Below are 10,307 nucleotides of genomic sequence, written 5' to 3' on the forward strand. Positions count from 1 at the left end.
GATCAACAAGGATTTTGAGTGCCCTATTGAGCCATCAATAAAAACGAAACCCCTCTTGAGTCATCAAGTAATTTCGAAACCTCTCTTGAGCCATCAAGTAATTTCGAAACCCCTATTGATCCATCAAGTAATTTCGAAATCCTTCTTGAGCATCCTTTTTTTTCGAAACCCTTATTGACCCTCAACAACCCCCTCTTGATCATCAAGCAAAACCAAGGATATCTTCTTGATCCATCTAATACCCTCTTGAGCCATTCCAAATTTCGCAACTCCTCTTGACCCACAAACCCTAATTGCGCCTTTTCTCTCTTGAGCCACAAGTATCTTCGTGATCAAGCAAAAACCTAAATCTTCTTGATCTTTCCCTTCTTGCCTCATCAACGCAACACCTCTTGATCCTCACAACCTTTTTTTCTCGTGATCAACAAGTTAAAACGAAACCCTCTTGAGCCTTACCTTTTTGCGCCACAAACCCCTCTTGCTCCAACTCTTTTTTTTTCGTGATCATCTTAAAAAAAATCGTAATCATCTTGATTTTTTTTGTGAGCATTTGGTTTCTTTTTTTTTTGGAACAATTTTTTTGGCGCTTTCAATTTTTTTTTAATTCTTGGCTCAACAAGCTCCTTGGCGCAAGATACTCTAGTCGATCATATCTTTGGCGCCGCAAGATCCTCTAGTCGATCATATCTTTGGCGCAACAATACCCCCCTCTTGCTCCATTACCCTTGTTAATCTTTTCTATTGCGCCACTCTCTGTTGTTGTTTTTGCACCATACACCTCTTGAGCATCATCTAATTAAGTCGACTTATGCTACTTGCACCAAAATCCCTTCTTGCTCCATGTTCCTTTTGCACCATATCTAACCGAGAGTGAGTTAACCCTAGTATTGGAGCAACCTTAATCGACATCCCATTTGGCACAACTCCCACCTGTTTCTTTTTGGTGCATCACTTCCCTCATGGTGCACTGAACATCGACAACACCCTCCCATTGGATCATCGAAGTACTATTCCAAGTGGGCCACTTCATCACCGTTCACGATTTGTAAGCATCACGCTTTGATAGTTCAAATGTACCATTCTCGCTCTGTGAACCTGATCAAAACCATAGAAGCCTCTCCATCGAGCCATCTTAGCCCCAAGTGTGCAACTAAAATCCAAGTGAACATCACCTTCCTTGATTAGATCTGGGTGCAACATTAGTTTTTTTTTCGATGCATCTGATCACCGAGAACACCAAAACCCAATGCACATCATTCATATCGATCGAGTGAGCATCTCCAGTTGCCATAATACTCAACTCTCATGGTGAACATCTTTGCTTCTGATCATCCATCAAGCAAGTGCACATCATCGTTTGATCATCCCTCAATCAGAATAAGTGGGCATCCTCTTTTGATCATCGGGGAATCACTCGGGTTACTTCGATCAGGTATGTCTTCTCGTCTTTGTATGCTTTTGATCATCCCAAACATGTTGGATGGCTCTTCCTTATCATCATTCTGTTTCCTTTGAAGTCGACCCAAACACATCAACGGATACTTCACTCATGGTTGATTAAAATCTTGGAGTGCATCTTGTTGATAAATCACACATTAGCGGATGGTGGGTGAATCATCAAGGTGAAGAAAAAGAAAAACAGTTGCTCTGATACCAACTGAAGAATTGAGAAGAAATTCAGTAAGCCTAGACTTGAATAGTCCAAGTGTTGAAAATACTGAAACAGAGTTTCAGAATCGTCAAGTGGCAAGTAGTGCGGAAAATAAAGAGTTGTGAATCAATCAAATTAATAAAAAAACTTTTTTTAATGTTCAAGATCAATGATTCAAATGTTTCTCATATTCATGAAGATTCAATTACAAGTGTTTGAATGTAGAACACACTAAAACTCTCAAATGGCTCTCTGAAGACTAGTCTAAGCAGCAATTGTGCAGAATGAGCATGAATGATCAGAAAAGAGAAACTTTATAATGGATCCCAATGGGCCTATTTATAGGCTTTGGAAAATCCCATGACATGGCTTGACCAATCAGGTGTTGACACGTCATCATGACTTAGTCATCAGTTGACACCTTTGCCCTACTTAACATAGAATGGATGGAATATTCCAATTCCGTTAGTATTCCGTTAGGGTCAAGTTATGAGTCTTCATAATTCTTGAACCTTCTTGATCAACATTGAAAATGTGATGAGCAACATGAGCATCATGTTGCTCAATTGTCTTCTTAGATGTCATCAACTTCTAGAAGTGTTGTTGATCATGTTGAGTTGTTTCTTGAGTGTTGGACTGTGTCTTGAACTTGAAGATGTACCACCACATGTTCATGATGGACCATGGACGAAATTCATGTTCCTTTGAGCATTTGGACGTGCCTTCATTGTACATGATGTGCCATGTGCAGTCTTGTTGAGTCATCAATGTGATCATGTTGATCCATTGACTTGAGTTGGGCCACCAATTATTCCTGTTGAGTCATCAACTCTTGTTGAGCCATAGAGTTGTGGATGAGCCAACAATGTTTCTGATGAGCCATCAATATTCTAGATGATCCATCAATGTCTTGATGCTCCACATATGATCTAGATGTGCCATCTGAGATCATGATGATCCAACTAGCTTTCTTCAAGTGATCCATGTCAACAAGTGCTCCATGTGTACAACAAGTGCTCCAAGTTCACTTCAACTGCTCCAAGTTCACTTCAAGTGCTCCAACATCTGATTCTTCAAACACTTGTTGAATCTTCAGTATCTTTCCAACCTGAAAAATTTTGATAATGTTTGTTAGAAAATGTAAATCAGTACTCAACTCATTTCAAGTGACAATCACATCCAAATATTTCCAACAGTTTCCCCTATGTGATGGTTACTGAAATAAGGAGTTGTAAAAAGTGTGCAAAAGAAAATATTGATTTAACAAGGGGGAGAGACGAGATCCCACGTATGATTAGACTAAAGAGCTTCCATTTCAGAGTCCATGGCAGATTTCCAATTTGGGTCACAAAGAGCCTGAGAGGTTAAACGGGGAATCAGAGAGATAGACGAAGCGGATAAGTTTAGAAGATGACGAGGTTTAAGAGAGCCAATACGAGAACGGGTGATCATAGGATGTCCATGGTTGCTGGAAGAGGGAGCATAAGGTTGGACATGAGGAGAGGGGACAGAGGAGGAGGAGTTCGGGGGAGAGGAAGTATCCACCGGAGGTACAAGAGAAGAAGGAGTGGAAGGAGAGAGAATTGGAGGAATATCATCATTAGGAATGAGCAATTCTTAATCGGATGTGGAAGGGGAAGGTTGAAAATTAGTATAAGGAAAATGATCTTCATCAAAAACGACATGGCGAGAAATGATAATGCGTTGAGTGATTAGGTCAAGACAACGATATCCTTTGTGGTCTGGAGATGGACCGAGGTAGACATAAGCGGAAGAGCGAGGAGCAAGTTTGTGAGAGGCAGTAGAAGATGTATTTGGGTAACATAGGCACCCGAAAACACGCAAATGGTCATAAGTCGGAAAGAAACCAAACAAGGTGTCAAATGGAATTTTAAATGAAAGAGTAGTGGTAGGAAGGAGATTAAGAGTATGGACAGCAGTGAGAAGAGCTTCAACCCAAAATTTGATGGGTAAGGAAGCTTGTAATAAAAAGGTGTGAACAATGTTGTTAATGGTACGGATTGAGCGTTCAGCTTTTCCATTTTGCTGAGAGGTGTAGGGACAAGAAAAACAAACTTGAATACCATTAGTTTGAAAGAGCTGAAGAAGAGGTTGATTATTAAACTCACGACCGTTGTCGCATTGAAATGCCTTGATGTCGGTTTTGAACTGATTTTTGACATAAACACGAAAATTAGAAAAAACACTATACACTTCAGATTTCGTACGTAAAGGAAAAACCCACAAAAAATGAGAGAAATCATCCAAAAAAAGAATATAATATTTGAAACCACTAATCCTAGGAACCGGGGAGGTCCATAAATCCGAATGAATTAATTCAAACACACTATATGTCTTAGAAGTAGATAATTTAAACGAAAGACGACAATGTTTCCCAAGTTGGCAAGCATGGCAAGTGTCAAGTTTATTAGAACTACTTGAAATAAATTTGCGAGAATGTAAAAAAGAAAGAACAGACGATCCAGGGTGTCCAAGACGGCGATGCCACGTAGGGAGCGAGACGGTGGCAAGAGAGACGTCGGAGGGAGCACGAGCGAAAGTGAGCGGGTATAAATCTCCAACACTATTGCATCGTTGAAGAAGAGTGCCCGTGTCAAGATCCTTAACAGAGAAACCAAATGGGTCAAACGTTAAAGAAACAGAATTATCAATAGTGAACTTACGAATAGAGACAAGATTTTTAATCATATGAGGAGAGACAAGAACATCATTTAAAACAAAACTATTTTTTAGAGAAGAGAATTTTGTGTGACCAATGTGAGTAACCGGTAAAACAGCACCATTACCAACCATTATAGATTTAGAAGTACACGGTGTTAAGGAGGGCATATTACCTTGGTTAAACGACATATGAGAGCTTGCGCCAGTCACTACTAGAAAACCAGTGCAATAGCTACAGCACAATCCGTAGCTATTCCGTAGCTATAAGCGGATAGCTACGGAAAAATGTCTGTAACATAATGGCCCGTGGGAAAATTATAGCTACGGATTAGCTACAGAATAGCTACGACATTTTCCGTAGCTACCATAACTACGGAATAGCTACGGAAATAAATAGCTACGGATTTCTTACAAAATAGTTACGGAATTTAATAGCTACAGAATAGCTACGGAAGTGGATAGCTACAGAATAGCTATGGAAGTAAATAGCTACGGATTTTCTGTAGGTAATCCGTAGCTAATTGTTTTTTAACTAAAAAAAACAATAATTTTTTTAAATAAAAAAACAATTAATTTGGTCAAAATGAAATAAAATTTCATTACATTAAACTACAAAATGTCAAATACATTACTAAGTGTTTAACACATTACAAAAACATCATTTTCCAAAAATAAACATTACAATAAACATCATCTATACAACAAAATAAAAAATTTCGTCAAACTGAAAAATGCGTTGCTATTTACAACACTTACAGTGCATCAGTGCACTGATACAAGGCATACTCTTCCTCATTTGGGCCTAACAAAACAAAAAAATTATAAGTTATTCAAATTTATCGTATAACATAAAATACATAATTGATAATTCTACTCTTACTCACCCAGGTTTTCTAGTTTAATAGCCTTGAATCCAACCTCATCTTCACTTGTCAAATATTGTCTACAAGGATCAATGCTTACAACCACCGCCTTTAAAATAAACATAACATATTTAGATGCAAAACATTAAATGGACAATAATACCCTTACTTCTAAATGACAAGATTTATCAAAATTTCACACTTTTGGATTTACCTTGCCTTTTCCTCACAATCCCAGGTTAACATTGATATCGTCCTCAGTCTTCTCGAAAGACTGATTGTTTAGTCCTTCAATACAACTCGTTGCAACAACCTGTATTTCCAGGTGATCACTAAATAATGGAACCAAAGGAAAGTCATTGTGTTTTGACAGCACCATCAACACCTGCAATCACAACAACAAAGATCTTGTAAGAATTAAAATGGGAAATGTTCATTCGCTAAATTAAAAGTGAGAAATCTATTTCAGAAATGAATGTATCGGCACCATAAATATTGAATCTCACCAAAGCAACATAAGGGGCAAAATAGGAAAAAGATGACTCGGAAGGAGGAAAAAGATGCCCAATTCCCTAGTTGGAACCACAATCAATGCTTGTAGAGCTGATCTTTGTGTGTTTATTACTGAAAAAATCTGTAACAAGTATGCCAAAGTTTTCCCTGAACCTGTCTTTAGAACCAAATAATAATATTAATAAGTAGATAAATCATGGAAGAGGTTATATGATAATGTTCATAAATGAACCATTTTACACAGGGATAAATTTGATATAGATATATAAACTACATTATAATTAAGAAAAATTCCATGAAAAATGTAGAAACAGAAAAAGGCTTAAGCAGTTAAGAAAAAATCGAGCATGGAGGTATACAAATCAAAGTAAAACAAGAAGCACAACTTTAACAAATAGAAATTCAGATTCTATGAACTTATGAAACAAACACATCATAAGAAAAAAAAAATCGAGCATGAAGTCATCGAGAAGTAGAAATCGAAAAAAAAAACGAAGTAATCGAGCATTAGATATCAAAAACTCACATTGCTGTTGTATACATGAAGTAAATATCAAAAAATAAAATAAAATAAGTCTAGGGTTTTACTTGGAGATGAAATCGAGCAGCAGCAGAGAAGAAATCGAGCAGGAGATATGCGACTGAGGAAGTAGAAATCGAAAACTCACTGCGAGGTTCGTTTAGCGGTGACATCAAGGTCGACCCGTGGCGATGCTAAAGCGGTGATGGTGATGTCGATTGCAGATGAAATTGAAGACGAAAATGGTGATGTCGATTGCAGATGAAACTGAAGACGAAAAGGTTGAAGAAGAAAAGGTGGGAGATTGGAGGCGGCCGGATTCGGGAGGGAAACAAAACCTCAAAATATTTGGGGGAAAAGGAAGCGGGTAAACAAAACCTAGAAGTATTTGGGAGGCTAAAAAAACGGGGACTAGAAAAACGCAAAAAAATGGGGGCCATAGGATTCGAACTCGGATTCTATATGTACAATGTCAAGGATTCAACCAAGAGGCTGGGCATGCCACATCCATATACAAAAGCTGCCTCAAACCCCGCGGGGGTGCTGCCCCTCGACCCCGCCCGCTGACCTGGCAGCGGGACTCCATCCAGGGGCTCTGCCCCTTGGACCCCACTAGGGGCGCTGCCCCTTTAGAAACCCCGGACCCCCGACTAATCGTCGAACTGGCTTCTAATTCGATCTTATACATGTGTGCACTCTACACAACCCCTTACATATATTAGAGTACAAATTATGAAGCCCCTTAGCTTACATGTTAGTTCCAGTTACTGAAAATGACATGGTGACACTAAAATCACCAACAAATCAGGGTGTTCTAAGAATTGAACTCATCAACCCATTTGAATACCAGAAAGTAAAATACATACTAGTTTATCGAATTTCTAGAAAAATACAACTTGACACTATTATAAAGTCGTGTGTCCCAATCCTCCTATGATCGTATTAAGGTCAAGTCCACAACCTCTTGAAATGCGGCTACACTTCACAATCACGTAGGTGAATCCTTTCCAGCAGCTGCTAACGCAACAAACTTAGATTACATTGTCGAGTTTGTAATGCAAGATGATAATGGTGATGGTGGTGATGATGATGGTGGTGATGATGATGGTGATGGTGGTGATGGTGGTGGTGGTGGTGGTGGTGGTGGTGATGATGCTGATGATGATGGTGATGGTGGTGATGATGATGGTGGTGTGATGGTGATGATGATGATGATGATGGTGATGATGGTGATGGTGGTGATGATGATGGTGGTGTGATGGTGATGATGATGATGATGATGATGATGGTTGTGGTGATGATGATGATGATGGTGATGGTGGTGGTGATGATGATGATGATGATGGTGGTGGTGGTGATGATGATGATGATGATGATGGTGATGATGGTGGTGGTGGTGATGATGATGATGATGATGGTGATGATGGTGGTGATGGTGATGATGATGATGGTGATGATGATGATGATGACGATGATGATGATGATGATGATGATGGTTGTGGTGATGATGATGATGGTGGTGGTGGTGGTGATGATGATGATGATGATGATGGTGATGGTGATGATGATGGTGATGATGGTGATGGTGGTGATGGTGGTGATGGTGATGATGGTGATGATGATGTTGATGATGGTGATGATGGTGATGATGGTGGTGATGGTGATGATGGTGATGATGGTGGTGATGGTGATGCTGATGATGGTGATGATGGCTATAGAATTTTCTTATTTTTGATTTTTCGGGCACCAAACTTCGTTTTTTTCGCTCCATTTTTTTCACACCTCTATTATACATGATTATCTATATTTTCACCAACTTATAGCTATTAATATCATTCATAAAGTTGTGTGTACATACGAGATCCATTACTCGTTTAATGGTTTAACACTATAATGCTTATGAATACGTACACATACATCTCACAAACACGTATACATACACATATACACGTACACATATACCAGAACTCATTCATGTGTATAAATATACATATACAAACATAATCCATCATAAGTTGGTGAAAAGTATATGCATTACAATGTTAAACTGTGAAACGAGTACTTGATCCCGAAGGGGCACACGACTTTATGAACGGTATTAATAGCTACAAGTCGGTGAAAATATAGATAATCATGTATAGTAGAGGTGTGAAAAAAAACAAAGCGAAAAAAACGACGTTTGGAGCCCGAAAAATTGAAAAAATAAGAAAAATTTGTAGCTAATCCGTAGCTACTTAGCTACGGATTAGCTACCGAATTCTAACGGAAAGCATACTCCGTAGCTAATCCGTAGGTAATTAGTATCCATAGGTATTCCGTAGCCATTCCGTAGCTAATTAGCTATTCCGTAGCTAATTAGCTACATAATAGCTACGGACCCGCATCCGTAGCTATTCCGTAGCTATTCCGTAGATATTCTGTTACTAAACTAGGGCATCCCATTCTGTAGCTGATCCGTAGCGATTCCGTAGCTAATTAGCTACGAAAATTTTCCGTAGCTATTTTCCGTAGGAAAACGCCATGTTTTCTAGTAGTGAGTGTCCATGTAATAGTTGTTATCCGGTGGCGGTTGAACAGACATTGCTTGAAAAACGGAGCTGAGATCGGTAAATTGATGTGCTAGTTGATTAGCCGGAACAGATCCACCAAAAAATTATTGTGTTGCTGTTGTGGACCACTATGGACGTGGGGCCTGATCTGCGAAGAATTAAAAAAAGAACCCACTTGGGGATGTTGAGTAGGATGTGTAATATGGGGCACTTGGTTTGCACATGGGTGAAGTCCAAATGAAGTAGCGCCAAATGAAGGTAGCATTGGGCCTGTTGGGCTGAAAGTAGTAATTGAGCCAAGTTGCTGTTGGGCCGGCGACAATCCTTGTTGCTGGGAAGAATAGTTCACGTGTGATGCTCCAATGGGAATTTGTTGAGGTGGGAAATTGTTGTAGGCAGTGGGATTGGACCCCAAAATTCCTGCAAACTGTGTTTGTTGTTGAGAGTTTGTACCTGCAAAAGAATTAGCACTAGTAGAAAAACTAGAATTACCCCCCCCCCCCTTTGGAAGTACCCCGACCATTATTTCGACCTTTATTCCACTTATTTTTCTGTTTTTCGGGTTGAGTTGAAACGGAATATAAAGCCGATGTAGTAGAATTTCTCGAGTCAAGTGTAGAGTCGGTGTTTTCTTCATGGGCTTCATGTAAGAGGAGCATATTCTTAGCTTCCAAAAAAAGACGGGAACGGTTTTGTGTTAGTAATTACATTCACGATGCTATGATATGACGGTGGGAATTGACGGAGGATTTGCATAACAAGTTCAATTACATTAATCGTGGAGTCGACATCGACAAAAGCATCGACAATATTTTTGAGAGCATGACAATATTCGGTGATTGAAGAAGCACCTTTCTTGGTATTGCGAAATTGATCTTGAAGTTGCAACATTAGAGACATCTTGTTATTCAAGAAAAACTCATCTAATTTGTCCCATAAATCCTTTGCCGTACAATTATCACTCGAGACAATTTGAAGGAGGTTCGGTTCACATGCAGAGTAGAACCAAGATTTCACCCGTCGTCATCACCGCTTGGTTTAGATTTGCCTGTAATGTGGCCACTAACCTTAGCACCTTTGCAAATATCCAAAAAAAATGCGACGCCATAATTTGTACTTCGAACCATCAACGGTAAGTTTGAAGCTAAACTGTTGGTAGACGTTGGTGACGACATAGACCAATTGATGGGCAGCCGGCATGGAGTTGGAGGTTTGAGCGGGGGACGACATGAACCCGGATAAAAAAACAGAAAAAATACTTGAAAAAAAGATCAAAACAAAAGTCAAGATACTAACCTTTGGTAGAGGGATTGTAGCATCAAAACTAGTGTAATTCTAGGACTTGTAGAGAGCAGCGGAGATGCTTAAAAACATGCAGGATCGTGTATCACTAAAGCCTTAAAGCCACTAAAGTTGACCACCAATAAAGATGATGGTTAGCTTTAGAAAACACCGACGATATGATTTGCCAGCAAAAAGAAAAAAAAAACTTGAATAAATCAGAGAAGGTAGGAGGCTTTGATGAAGTC

General features: G+C 39.2%; 1 long non-coding RNA gene across 1 annotated transcript; it reads right to left on the bottom strand.

Annotated features, from left to right (window-relative positions):
* Nucleotides 1-4,960: 4,960 nt before the first annotated feature.
* Nucleotides 4,961-6,621, bottom strand: LOC145138481 (uncharacterized). Its single transcript, XR_013721545.1, has 5 exons — nt 6,298-6,621; nt 5,703-5,866; nt 5,411-5,581; nt 5,218-5,305; nt 4,961-5,135 (listed from the first exon to the last, which is right to left on the bottom strand). It is a non-coding gene; the product is annotated as an uncharacterized LOC145138481 (long non-coding RNA).
* Nucleotides 6,622-10,307: the final 3,686 nt, after the last annotated feature.

The sequence above is a fragment of the Lactuca virosa genome, chromosome 9, assembly GCF_052849685.1.
Source record: "Lactuca virosa cultivar CGN04683 chromosome 9, Lactuca_virosa_CGN04683_v6, whole genome shotgun sequence".
Taxonomy (NCBI): Eukaryota; Viridiplantae; Streptophyta; class Magnoliopsida; order Asterales; family Asteraceae; genus Lactuca; species Lactuca virosa.